This window comes from Peromyscus maniculatus, chromosome 7 (genome assembly GCF_049852395.1).
Source record: "Peromyscus maniculatus bairdii isolate BWxNUB_F1_BW_parent chromosome 7, HU_Pman_BW_mat_3.1, whole genome shotgun sequence".
Lineage (NCBI taxonomy): Eukaryota > Metazoa > Chordata > Mammalia > Rodentia > Cricetidae > Peromyscus > Peromyscus maniculatus.
The window spans coordinates 53779254-53792633 of record NC_134858.1 but is presented as its reverse complement, the minus strand read 5'-3'; the positions used below and the strand labels follow the sequence as shown (position 1 = coordinate 53792633).

The window sequence follows — 13380 nt, the reverse complement described above, 5'->3', positions numbered from 1 at the left end:
CCTTAAACGCTCGCTTCTGTGTGGATGTAAACTCAGTGGCTACTGTAGCTAGGGGATCTTGGGGCTCAGCTTCCTCATCTGTAAAATGGGATTGATGCTGTTCTGAAGGCCCCAATTCCAAGCCCCTCCCCATCTACCACCGTTCCCTCCCCAGAACAGAGCCCTAGGAGAAGGCGTTGAGGAAATAGATACCTCCCTGTCTGTCTGTCAATCCATCTGCAATGGTGGCATCAGTTTTCATAGAGGAGGGGAATCTGCAAAGTAGTCAGAAAAAATATTTCCTCTGTGACTCCAGCAGCCCAGCTGTTCTCTTTCAGGAAAAGTGCTGAGGGCGAAAAACACAGGAACAATGATGGAGATACAGGGAAGTGGGGTGGGGGAGGGCGGACCGAAGTGAAGGGCATGGGGTGGGGCCGCGTGGAGCACAAGGTTTTTGCCAGGGCCTTTCCTGGGCCGCCTGGAACAGCATCCAGTGAGACTGCCATTTGCCCAACAGCGGCGGGGATCCACCGGCCCCAGTGTGCCTGTCCTGTGGAACCTGGGTTCAGAGGCAGCCTCGATGGGAAAAGACACGTGTCCCTTGTCAGTACTTGTGAGTCGTCCAGCCCCGCCTGGAGGAGGCTCTTGGTCCCTGTGGCATGTCAGCATGGAGTTAGAAAGGTGCCCTGTGTTGGGGGAGGAGGTCCTGTGGAGAGTATGCACGCTCACTCAGCCTCTAGACCCACTCAGGACCATCGTGGCCCCTCCACGGGCCTTCTTCAGACACGGCTCTTCCATCGTTCTCACTTCGTACTTGCTCTTCTCGGCTTCTTGGGCTGCCCATGCCCCTGCCCGCAGGCTGAGTCCCTCCCCTCCACAGGCTCCTCCAGGAAGGCCCTCGCCTCTCTCCTCCTTGTCGCTCTGGCCACTCTTTGCCTCCTGTCAGACCCTCCTGTGAGCAGGCTTACCTCTGCTCTGGCCCGTGCTTCCACAGAAGGACCAGTGTGCTCTTGCTCTTGGTACCAACTGACCAGATCTGCCACAGACAAGCCCCGGATGGAGAACTTGGGGGTTGGTGTTCTCAGCTGGCCATCCCTACCCTGCGCACCTCTGGATCCCCACTAGTGTGGCCGCTTGGGAGGTGGCCTCCCAGCTCCATGCCGGTAACACAGGTAGTTAGCCCACATGGGTGCTGGGTCCCTGCCTTCTCCAGGAGATAAGTACCCGTCTTGATTGTCATTCACTCCTCTGTGACTTTGAGTGACTGTCCTGCCTCCCCGGGCCTCTGCTTCCTCACTGTGGGGTAGGGATGCCAGCACATCTTCCTAGGGCTGTGGAAAGTATGAAGTGAGTTACTGCCCTAGCAATAACTGGGTGCTAGCACCTGAGGGCATAGACTAAAGGCCTGGCAGTGCCCCCAAGGTCACAGAGCCTGTCTGCCCTCTGGCCCCATGTAGAAGAGCACGCCTTTCCCTAGCCATCTGCTGACCCTACCAAACCACGAAATGCTAGCCTTTCCCTGTGGACAGAGCCCCCTTGGGAGCTCAGTGGAGGGGGTTTCTCTATGTCGACCTTCATCAGGGAGATGCCTGGGTTTTCTAGGTGTAGCATATACTCCCAGGACAGTGGGATGGTGGCCTCTGAGCTGACTCTCCCTGGAAGCAGTTCTACCCAGTTGTGCCCACCCCCACTGCCCACAGAGGTGTGACCCATGTTTGTGGTGTAAAGAAGAGAGAGGAACTTAAGCCTCCAGCTTCGTCCTAAGCCACATCTAGGTCCCTCAACCCCTTTTCCCCTCCCTCCCCCTGCTCCCCTCCCCCCATTAGCTCTCTTGGTTACCATGACAGCAGAATACTGGGAAGCAGGACTCCTTGGAGGGACAGAAACAGAGTGAGCCCATGCGTGTGTTAGTCTTCTCTAGGTGCAAATATGCGCCCGGGTGGGTGTCCCCTTGCATGCCACTGTGGGGTAGGGCTGGGGGCTGTGTGTTTGGTTGAGGTCTTCTCCGGGTCACCTCCTGGCTCCCCCATGTTTCATAGACACACAACTAGAGCACAAGCAGGGATGCTCAGAGCCACGGTTCCTCACGACTTTATTGATAGGGCTGCAAGGTGACAGAGTCTGCAGTTGGTTGCCTGTCCCCTTGCTCCCCCAGCAAGCTCATACAGATGTCCCCTCGGTCACCTTGCCGCGGGAGGCAGGCAGGATAGGTGGATGGGGAAACTAACTAGGTCTTCCTGTGTACTTGCTCATTCAAGCTGTGCTGGGGCCTCCTGCGCCCTCAGACAGTAGGGTACTGAGGGGGCGTTTGGTATGTTATACCCCTAAGCTCCTTAGCTCCCCACCCCAGTGAGAATGGTCAATGCCCACCACAAGAGGAGCTCAGCAGCAGGGCCCCCTGCTCACTTGTCCATCCCCAGAGCTAGCCACTGGCTTGCAGGAAGCCTTCGAGCCCCTCTAGAGGAGATCCGGAGCCAGTTCCCCAGGACTGGTGAGACATATGAGGTACAGGGGGAGGAAGGCACCCGGGAGGATCTTCAGAGGCAGCAATCATGCACTTGTCTGGGACCAGCAGGCCTGGAGCTGGGTGGGAAGACCCAGGGACCCCAGATAAGTTTGTCTGCCTGCTATACTTCAGACATGAGCTGGTATTTATCTCCAACTGTGAGGCACACACAGACACCCACCCCTACCTCCAACTCATCGATGTGAAAATACCACAGCCAAACTAAAGTGCAAAGAGTTGGCCACTGGTGGTAGGAGTAGCCATGAGGTCTACCTACAGCTTGACTGACTCTTGGGAGGGTGGTGAGTGAGCATCCGACTCATCCCACTGTGTGCTGGGGTCCTCCTGACCCCAACTTCCGGTTGCAAGCCCACGGGCCAGGGCTCCTTACTCCAGACCCTTTGGCCCCCCCGTGAGTTGTCTGAGGCAGCCTCCAGGCCCTGCTCTGGGTAGAAGAATTGAGGCTCCTAGACAAGCCTGTTCTTAGACTATGTGCATGGGAGGGAAGGTGTCTGGGTGTGGGGAGCAGGAGGAAGGGTGTCTGCGTGTGTGGGGGAGGGGTGGGGTGGGATGCAGTCTGAGTCACTGGGACTTCCTGAGGGCATACCAGGCCTGGCTCCCCACTTGCCTTCTGAGCCACCACAACAGCGCAGGTATTTCTGGCTGGTTTCGCACCCCAGCAGGTGGTGTGAACACATTGCCTCAGTGTGCGCACACCCATGTTTAAATTTGAGACTACAGGGAGCCTTGCTGGGGTCTGAAATCTCGGGCTGCCCCCCGATCCATACCAGGTGCTCGTGAAGAGGATCCCACCCAGGGAAACTCCGTCCAAGCTCAAACTTCCGTGACAGTTGCCAGGGTCATGGAAGTTTGCTATGGTCTGGTTTCTCCCAAGCACGCCACTTCACCTCTCTTCATGAAATGGATGCTGCCTTCCCTCTGCAGGGCTGCATCTTCCCTTAGTTTCAAAGTGGCCAGTAAGAGCCTGCCATGATGGCGCACGCCTTTAATCCCAGCACTCGGGAAGCAGAAGCAGGTGGATCTCTGTGAGTTCGAGGCCAGCCTGGTCTAGAGAGTGAGTTCCAGGATAGCCAGGGCTACACAGAGAAACCCTGTCTAAAAAAAAAAAAATTAAAAAGTAAACAATAAATAATAAAATAAATAAAAGAGCCTGGCTAGGCCTCAGCTTGCCCCTGTGCTCAGCCCTGCTATAGGGCCCATTTTCCATTATCTCAAAAAATGGACCTGTAGGATGATGCCTTTCTGCCTAGAAATGCCAAGTTCAGTTTGCAGTGACAGAAATGCCCCATGTGGAGGGGGTAGGGAGAGAAAGAGGAAGACGCCTGGGTCTTCCCCGGGACCCCTGGGATCAGGACATCCTCCCTCCCTCCCTCCCTCCCTCCCTTCCTCCCTCCCTCCCTCCCTTCCTCCCTCCCTCCCTCCCTCCCCTGTCCTCATGCATACAGTGGGGCTTGGGACAAACAGGCCAGTGAGGGATGGAGAAGGAAGCTGCCTGTGGCATCTTCGGCCCAGAGGGCAGACCCTGCATGGGAGGTCAGGAGCTTCTGCCCATGGCTGATGGGCCTTGAAGAACAGTAAGAGATGTAGAAAGGTCCACTGCTGAGCCCGCCAACTCTAATGACAGAGACACCGCATTTCACCCTGTCACATGGCACACGGGCCCACAACACAGCACAGGTGTATCCCCAAACCATCCCTAGACTTGACAACCACAGAGCGGCCCTCACTGGTCTCCCGCTCCCAAATGGCTCATCCTCCTGAGGGTGAGGTGTGCTGGACCTGCTCCAATGGTCAGAACGATCAGAGTAGGCTGTCTTAGCGGGGTCTCAAGACCTGCTGGAACAAGTGCTAAGATCAAACAAGGCCGGCACAGAAAGGACTATCTGAGTGCTTTGCCGGAACAGACCGTGTTCTAGAAGCTTCCCCCAGTCATCGCACATGCCCTTGCCTTGTTGACAAACAGACCCCATCCCATGTTAGAGGGGGTTGAGGTGGGAATGCAAAGAGACCTTCCACACACCAGAACCAGCCTTTCTGGACATTTCTCTCTGGCTTGCTGCTTCTGGCTCAGAGCTGTGACTCCTGGGGTATGGGACAGACTTGGGGATGGGGTGGGGTTCTCCCCCACTGCCTATACCAGGAGGAACAGAATGCCTGATTTGGTGGATGGGGGTGGCTGGACCAGTGCAGGCAGAGCAGATCCCATGGAGACTGCAGACCAGAGCTTCCTGGTCTCCCTCCTGTCACCGAATTCATGTGGCCTCTGCCCCCAGGGTGCGACCTGACATCACATATATCCCAGCTTCTCCCTTCAGCGCCATCAAGGTCTTGCCTGGACGAACAAGGAAGAGGGTCTGCAGGCCGCCTCAGGCTGCCTCTGCCTCAGTGTGCTCCAGAGATCCGGGTCCCTCTGACCCGTGGTCATCCCTGTTCCCACTATCCCAGGACTTAGGTCTTCCTGCTACCTGCCCAGATATCTGTCCTGCCTTGCTGTCCCCTGGTGGCCACCCTGCCACATCTCTGTGCGCTCGCCACTCAGTTTGATGGAAGCTTGGAAATCAGAGTGATGGTTTCTAGCTCTCACAAACGGCCGGTGGTCCCAGATTAAAGATGCCCCTCTTAGGATCGACAGCTGTACTTAGAGCCCAGAGTGGGCTGTACCTTGAGGATTCCTCCACCCCTTCTCTGTCTAAGCCAGTCTAGCAAATATCACAGACTCCTGTCGTCCCATCCTGTCCCAACCACACTGGACGATGGGCTGGAGAGCCAGCAGGAAGGGAGTCACCCTACCACACTACACACCTGGCCGAGGCTAAGCTTAAGATCCAGTGGTCAAAGGGAGATCAGGAGGCCCAGACTCCAGATGCCTAGTGCTGTCTGCCTTTGGACAACCACAGGGCCGCTGAGTGGCCCTGTAGAGCAGATATTGGGGACAGACTGAGTCTATAGACGATAATATAAAAGGAGCCCCCTTCCCAGGGGGAAGCCAGCCTGAGGCTTATTTGGTGAGAGCAGTTTGGATTTCCTTCTTCCCTCCAGAAGAAGGAAACCACTTGAAGGATCTGCCTTTTGGAGGTATCAGAATTAGGTAAGAGTTGCCAGCCTGAGAAGTATGCCAGGCTTGCACCCTCTTTGCTGGGTGTCTAGCTAGGGATTTGGAAGCCTCCCCTGACAAAGAGCTTAGCATACCATGGGCACCTATCAGACTCCCGGAAGCCAATTCTGGCAGCTCTGGCCCCAGGGCCCTGTCTCCATTTACCCTCTCTGCTCCTTGGGATGAGGTGCCTGTGGCTAGCAGAGCCTGGGTGGCCTGGTGCTGGCAGCCCGGCACCTTCCCCCACTGACTGTGCCTCCCCGGCTGCTGTCCTGGGCTCAGGTCTTAATGGAGCGTAAACAGCCTGGCAGAGGGAAGCCTCATTAGGTCTGATCTAATTAGGAGGCTCTGTTCAGTGGAGGTAGATGGGGAGGGGTACCCATTCCTGAAGCCTGCTTTGCGCCCGGCATGCCATACATGTACACTCCTAGGACCCTCCTCATAGCCGACCAAAGTAGACTGGCCCAGGCAACTGGAACGGAAAGCCGCTCGGAGAGGGCTGCTGGTGTGCCAGGGTGAGACTCGACAGTGGCTTCCTTAGGAAGTGCGCCCTGCAGGCCTCCCAATTTCTCCTGTCAACCCCCGAGGCAAGTACGTGGCCACATTTGCCTACTGTCCACCGTTGGGCTAGCTCTCACCCAGGACTCTGTCCTTAGACCTCCTCTCCCCTTCCGGCACTGCCGGATGCCGCAGTAGGGCAGGTGGTGGGAGGCCGGGTACAGGACAAACTGGACTCTTTCTCTCTGCCTCTGGTTCCCTCTGTGATCAGGATAGGGGAGCTGATGCCGTGCCAAGGGGCCCGCCGCCCCTTCGTTAGTCTTAGCTAACAAGCTGTTTATGGGTACGACACGACACCTGCCTTCTTCTTTATAAGTTCAATAATTTATAGGCATATTAGCAGCCCGGCGGCTGCCCTGGGCCCCAGCCAGACGGGACGGGGCGATGCAGCCGGGTGCCTCTGCCGATATTTACTCTCTCCTACCATCAATTATTAAGGAGCCCTCCTTCAGTTTTGCACATAATTACACGCGCCGTTATGGTTTGAACTCCCCAGCTCTAAATCCCTCTAGAGCAGGGCCCAGCCTGCCCCACAGGGCTGCTGTAGCCCAGGGACTCCCACTGCCTGCAGATGGAGAGAGGCGGCGGTAACTCAGCCTTGCACCCCATGGAGTCTTCTTGGCTGGCAGTGGCCTTCCCCACCCAAGGGTGGGGTCTTGGCACCCTTGCCATCCGTGTGGAACACCTCCCCACCTCTGGACTCGTAACTGTCCTCCTCCATCCTTGATTCAGCACAGCCACAACTACCTCCTGAATGCCTGTCCTGATTCCCCAGTGCCTGCTCTGTGTGTGTGTGCAAACACAGCCTGCATCACACTGGGTTGAATCTTGTCTGCTAGACCTCGGGCTCTGGAGGAACAGAGAAAGCCGTGGCAAATGTTTGCTGAGTGATCAATGAGCGAGTGGGTGGATGAGTGGATGGACAGAAGGGTGGATGGTAGAGTGCCTCGTCACTGGGGAGTCCACTGAAGCACCTGCCTCTCCATCCCAGGCCAGGAAGTCTGTCCTAGTTGTTCCCTTTCCTCCCACAGCTCCTCAGCTCCCCTGGTTTAGACTGAGATAGCCACGTGGGCAGCAAAGCCTGGGCCCTCGTCTACATGCCATTGCAGAAGGGCAGGGCAGCATGGAGTGAGAGCCTGTCCCTTCAATCCCATGTCTCCTGTGTGGCTGGAGAAGATGCTCAGCCTTTCCGATACTGGGGATAACAACAGCCCTTCTATGGATGTGGTTGAGGCTTACATGAGGACCTATCATGTCACAAGTGTTCAGTCAGATCCTTAACCTCAACCTTGATCTGTCTGTGAACTGAGCCCACATGAACTTGAACTGTCTTGAACTGGATGGCCTTATTCCCACTTCCTGCCCGCTCTTCCCTGGTTTCGGCCTCCCCCACAGGTCTAGTGACTGGCATCACACTGGGTTCAAGGCTCCACAAACACCACAGACTGACTGATGGAGATTTTGCCACATCTCAGCCTACAATATTTAAGATGAGGAGGGAAAATGCCCCATGTGACCAAAGACTGGCTAGAGGCCATGTCTTCCCCCGTGTTAACAGCAGGTGAGGACCAAGCCCCAGGTGCCCACTGGGTTAGAAAGCCCGGGGTTATCTCCCTGGGGACCCCATGCCTCAGTCTCTTTCATAGGAACAAATGATAGGATGGCCCTGTGGGGTTGTTGAGAAATCAAATGAGTTTCTGGGTGAGCAGTTAACAGAGTTAGGAGCAGGTGCTTGAGCACAAGGTGTCGATGACCTTTCCCTGTCCGAGAAGTGGCACTTTCCTGGAGTGGTGGTCATTCTCCTGTGTCTGTCCTCATCACCATTTGACATTCCATTGTGTGATCACACTGTACTCTGTCCATCTTCCTGCCATTGAGAAGCAGAGCCGATGCTTATGACCCCTACCGTTACAAAAACATGGCGGTAGGCCTTTCTGTACTGGCCTTCTTGTTTCTCGGTGAGATGTGCCCAGCATGGAGCTGTTGAGTGAGAGATTGTGCGTCTTTTCAACCTTATCAGGGAGCCACCAAGAGATTGCGCAGTTCCTCACTCTATCGGCAGGAGGCACTTTGCCTGAATTATTCCTGTGTCCCTAGCCGTGGTGGGAGCAAGGAGTGGTTGCATCTGTAACAGGGGAGCATGCTTTAGGGATGTGTTGCTTTGTAACAAATCATCCCCACAAGCAGTGGCTTAAAGAAAGATGACCTCATAGATTGTTCAGGGAGGGAATCCAAGTGAGATAGAGTTGTATCTCTGACTGGAGCCTCTTGGGGCTCCAGCCAAGGTATTCGGAGAGCTGTGATCGCCCCAGAGCTCTGCTCGAAGAACACCTGCTTCCATGGCCACGCCATGGTCTTGGGTCTTGTGGTACTGACTAGAGATATAAGGAGGTCCTTTCCAAGTGGCCTTCTCATCCCAGCTGCTGGCGGCCTGACAGCTGATTCCCTGAGGATAAACAAGCAGCTATGGACAAGGAGCATCTAAGATGGAAGCTGCATCTTTTTATATATATAATTTTATATCCAAAGTGACATCCTGTCCCTCCTGCCACATTCTATTCATCAGAAGTGAGTCAGGGAGTGGAGGTGTTGCTCAATGGTTAGAGTACTTGTTTGACATGTGTGAAGCCCTGGGACACCAGAGAGGGAAGGAGTGAATCAGTTGGTCCATCTGCACTCGGGGGGGGGGGGGGTGAGGGGTGGTAGGGATGACACACTGAGAGGCTGTAAGGCAGGAGCCCCTGGGAATCATCTTAGGTCTGCCTATTAGAGGGCAACAGAAATTTGGAAAGAGAAGTGACTTGTCCAGGGTCACACAACCATTAGAGAGAGTTTCAGAATTAGAACCCGAGGCGGCTTGAGTGCCTCTGAAGCTACTTCACTGCCTTTAACCTCAGATAATAACAGGCTGAGAGCTAAGTTAATAGACGAGTCTCCAGCACATCGGAACTCAGGATGAGCACTTACCAAATGGATTTGTGAACAGAGCTGCCTGTTTGCATGCATTAGCTCAAACTTGCCCTCGTGGGCTCCGTGGGGATCGCCAAGCCCAGGCCCCCAGGAGTATCCGCTCTGCCAAGCCCAGAGCCCAGGGTCCCAGAGAACTGGAGAGTGGTCCCCTTATACAAATTGCTATTTATATTTTCATATTCTTTTGCTCTCAGCTTAATCTCCCTATCCCCCGTGGAGAGAACACTTCTCTGGCTCCTCCCACTCCAGGAGAAGTCAGGGTTAGGAACATCATTGGGTCTTTCCTTGGGGGCTTTGAAATGGTCAGGGCACTCCCTGACTTGCCTCAGACAAAGTTCTTACTTTTCGGCCCCCGTGGATACCACATTCAGGCCGGACGGCCTTCCAACCCTGCCAGGGCTTCTGCTGAGGCCCCTGAGAGCCTCCTGGCCTCCCCTTGAGGTTTAGAGCCATGGCCCACCCACCCACTGAGGGTGGCTGGATGCTCTGCTTCTTGACAGTGACATATCACTCACTCTGGAGCCTTTCCAGCGATGGCTCCCTGACCCCAGCCCTGAGTGAATGGAGAAGTGACTACCTGAGATCCAGAAGGGCCCCAAACCCAGCCACAGGGCTACTTCCAAGCGGGAGCTTTGCATCCAGCTCCCTCGGGTCCCTACTCCCTTGTCTGCCTCACAGTTGAACCATCACAGGACTCTGAGCTATGGATTAACCGTCATGTCCCAATCCACTTCACTCCAACCTGAATCCCTAGGACTTCATCACGCCACTGGCCTCAGTAACCCAAGCATAAAAGACTTCAGAGCATAGGATAGGCTGGGGCCTCTGCTGTAGCTCCCGGGGGTACCAAGGGCTCTGATTATTAGAACTTAGCTTTCTAGGAGCCTAGAACTTTCCTATAAGGAACTAAGGGGCCTTGTCCCACTGTCCCCATTGTCCTGGCAAGGCTGAAGAACCCTGAGGCCTTGGTGTATAATTGAGGGAACTTCGGCCCAGAGAGGGGCAGTTCCCCTTCAAGGTCACACAGCAAGGTAATACGTGGCATAAAACAGAATATGAGGTTCACCTGAGCACCCAGCTCCAAAGGCCTTGAGTGGGCACCCCTTCCCCCCCTACCCCATGCCTACTGCGCTTACCCAGCTTCCACTGCCTCCTAGCTCCTCGGCTCCGTTTTTCTTGCTAATTAGAGGTCTTAGCAATGACTCTGCTGTCCCAGCCATTTTAGAGCCGTCATTAATTTCAAGTGCCTTCAGAAATAACCATCATCGTAAAACCCTATGAGCTGCTGGGATGCAAGCAGGCAGGACCAGCAGCCACGGAGGCAGGCTTGTGTGTGCCTCAGGGGAAGCCTGTCCCTGCTAGGTCCCCGCCCCCTAAAACCTCAGCCTCTAAGAAGGAGAGGAGAACGTAGCCGGCCGTGGCTTGGATACTGAACACAACTCCAAGGCTCCGCTAGGCCTCTCGTGGGCAGAATGAATGTGGACAGTGCAGCGGTCCACCCAAGCGCCTACGCCCTCGCTGGTGTGATGGGATCTGCGATGTCAATCCTTGTTTTATTTTGAGGCAGAGTCTCGGGAACTTGCAGCAAACCCCCTGCCTCCGTCTCCCGAGTGCTCGATCATGGGTGTGAGCCACCACCGCTGACAGCCATGCATGCCGTTCTTGAGATGAGAATGAAGATAGAGCTCGGAGCCTGGCTTACCGGTGGGCCGATAGGTATTAGAGAATGGGTCCCCTCCTCCACACGCCCCGAAAGGCTTACTCCAGCCCCTGCTCTGTGGCCAGAATTCAGGCTGGTTCCTTGAAGCCGACAGCTCCTACTTGATTAGGATTTGCTTAGTTGTGCAGGGAGACCGTGGTCGGCTTCATTCCCATCTGCTCTTGGGAGCCCCTAGTGGTAGAGCAGAGCAACGGGGGGACAGGCCTTGCCTAAGGCCTTTAAGTGGGTCCTTAGGGAGGAGGGACGTCTTCGTTCGCTCTTGAAACACAACTGAACCCAGAAGAAAGACTTAACAACAAAGGCCCACAGGTGTGGGTGAGCATCCCTTAGCTGTAGGACTGGTTGTAGCAAAGAAGTCCCCCAAACTGGGCCGTTCTGATGCTTCACAGGTGGCTCTGGGACCTGTGAGGACACGGTTGAGGGCCGCCCCACCAGACATCTAGCTAAGGAGGGGGCCCAATGTTAGCCTCCTCCCTTATGGGGTCAGAATAGCATGGTCAGAGACCAGGTCCCAGCTGAACACCCTCACAAAGGCTTCTTCCAGGCCGTAAGGTCCCCACCCTCCCCAAGCCTCCTTTCCCATTCCTTCCACTGGTGGGGTAAGATGGAGGGGCCCGAGAGGGGTCATTTCTTCGGGAGACAGAGAAAGAGCAATGGCTGGGCTGTTGCTTACAATGGAGGAATAAGGCTTTGAGGTTGCTGTGGTGTGAGTAGGTGGGCACCGCGAGACCCCCCGCCCCAACCCCAGCCTAAGACACCAGCTTCCTCATCCAGCAGCTGGAGACTGAGGATGGGGGCTATGGACTCTCCCCCATTTCTCCGACCAGATCACTGAGGCAGGGAGCAGGTGAGTCGGGGGCGGAGATCTGCGGTGGCCGCGCCTTGCCTGCGTCAGTCGCCGCACCAGGAATAGCCCCCGCCCCCGCCCCCGCCCCGCAACGGGTCTGGCAGAGCCTTTACGCAGGAGCTAGAGAGCGTCTATTCCTGTCGGGCTGTGGGAGGAGGCGGCGCGGGAGGGCGGGAGCTCACTCGTAACTCACAAACAGCCGGGGTGGGGGAGCTGGGGAGACTGGGAAGGGGGTGCAATGATCACGGAATTGGGGGGCCCCCCGTGAGCCGCCTGCGCTGGGCTCTGGAAGGGAGGGGACTCATGTGTGGCCGCCCCACCTCCCCTCCCACCAGTAAGTCCCTCTGCCAAGCCTGCCTCCCACTGGTTTACTCAGCCCTGGAAAGCCATTCAAATTCCCTTTCCACGGTTTACAAGCTGTATGACCGTGGCCAAGTCACGTAACCTCAGATTCTGAGCCTGGGGTTCCTGCTTTCTGTCACAAGGGAGTAATAGTATCTCTTCCCGAGGTTGTTGGAGGAAGGATGTAAGATGCGTGGAGCATCGACGGCACCTGCGAGGAAGGGGTTCTAGCTAGGCCTGAGATAAGGGTGGACACAGACAGAAGGCGGGAATGTCCCAGGCAGTGGTGTGGCAGTGAGGCTGAGAGATATCCAGAATCGGTTTCGCTGGAACAGGTTTGTGCAACTCTTTGGACTGTGTGTGAGGATGATCTGTGGAAAGCAAGACGGTGCTGGAGGTGGGGACTCGGGGCTGGCCTCTCCAGGCCATCCAGGCATCTCCGAAGCGTCAGGCCGACTCCTTGGAAGGAGAGTAAGGTACTGGGTGCGGGATCCTTGCCCACCCCAGAAAGGGACAGGTCTTGGGCTGGCCTCTTCCCTCCCAGCCCTGCTTCCTTCTATACCTGCCGGCATCCTCATAAACTATCAGGGGTGTCGAGGTGCTCATGGAGAGAAGGGGCCTCTGCCTTGTGGCGTCGTCATTGATGATTATTTCAACAAAACTGGCATAGTTTTAAGGGGCATCTGGTTTTGAGCAGATGGGAAGGGGTATACAGTAGAAGAATGTGATGTGTTGGTTCTAATGGGTTGCCTGCCTATTCCTCAGCCTCGGCCAAGCCACCCTGCCAGACTAGTCTCTGTATCTGTGGCCCAAGAAGGGTCTGGGTCTCTATGTAAAGGTCTTATTCTTCGGGGCCATCTGAAGATATGGTCCCAGGCCAGGATCTACCAAATTCGGTAATTTATTTTAGGGAGTTAGGTGGTGGTGAATAGCTAAACCCAGACCGAGGCTCTATGCTGCCCTCTGCTGGTTGCTTGGTATAGTGTCACTTTCCGGAGCCTGCCGGAGAGGCCTGCTGCCCTCTGCTGGACAGGAAACCCGACGGGATGGGGACCTGACCGCTAAGGCAGATTCTGGACCTGGCCTCCGGGTAGCCCGGCTAAGCCGGCTCGGCTTGCACACCACCCTCCTGTGCTTCGCGTTCTGCTAGCCTCGCCCCAAGATCCCTAGGAAGTAGTGGTGGTGGTGGTGGTGGGGTCCCAGACATTTCGAGAGGAGGGGTCAAGGCCTGACCCTCCTCGCGCCGTCCTCTAAACAACCCTGGCCAGGTGAGGGGGTCCTGTCTGTCCACGTGCGTGTGTCGGTCCACACGGCCGTGTGCAGTGACCCCAGTTAACACGTGT

General features: G+C 55.9%; 1 protein-coding gene across 6 annotated transcripts in view; it reads left to right on the top strand.

The window, feature by feature from the left end:
• Lingo1 (leucine rich repeat and Ig domain containing 1) overlaps positions 1 to 13380 on the top strand; it is a 186934-nt gene that overhangs the window by 155552 nt on the left and 18002 nt on the right. The window lies entirely within an intron of this gene.